The 256-nt window shown below is 67.6% G+C and overlaps 1 protein-coding gene across 1 annotated transcript in view; it reads right to left on the minus strand.

Moving 5' to 3' along the window:
* The window catches only part of MST1R (macrophage stimulating 1 receptor), a gene marked incomplete at its 5' end in the record, with an annotated part of 11,146 nt that overhangs the window by 6,390 nt on the left and 4,500 nt on the right, over positions 1-256 (minus strand). The window lies entirely within an intron of this gene.

Genomic DNA, 256 nt, shown 5'->3' on the forward strand with positions numbered 1-256 from the left:
TCCCAGCTGCCCCTCGCTGACCCTGCAGGACAGGGGGGCTGGGTCAGGGCCACCCTCCAGGGGTCTCTACTCCACGGGTCTGTCCAAAGGCGGGTGGCCCCGGTCAGACCCCAAGAAGACAGGGTGGGAGCAGGCTCCTCACAGCCGTGGCTGGAGGCAGGGGACTTGGTGATGGTCTCTCTTGCCATCCCCAAACCGCCTCTTCCCGGGCCTGACCGTGTGACCAAGCCGCTCTCCCTCTGCCCTGACAGACCCG

The sequence above is a fragment of the Myotis brandtii genome, unplaced genomic scaffold, assembly GCF_000412655.1.
Source record: "Myotis brandtii unplaced genomic scaffold, ASM41265v1 scaffold207, whole genome shotgun sequence".
NCBI classification, from domain to species: domain Eukaryota; kingdom Metazoa; phylum Chordata; class Mammalia; order Chiroptera; family Vespertilionidae; genus Myotis; species Myotis brandtii.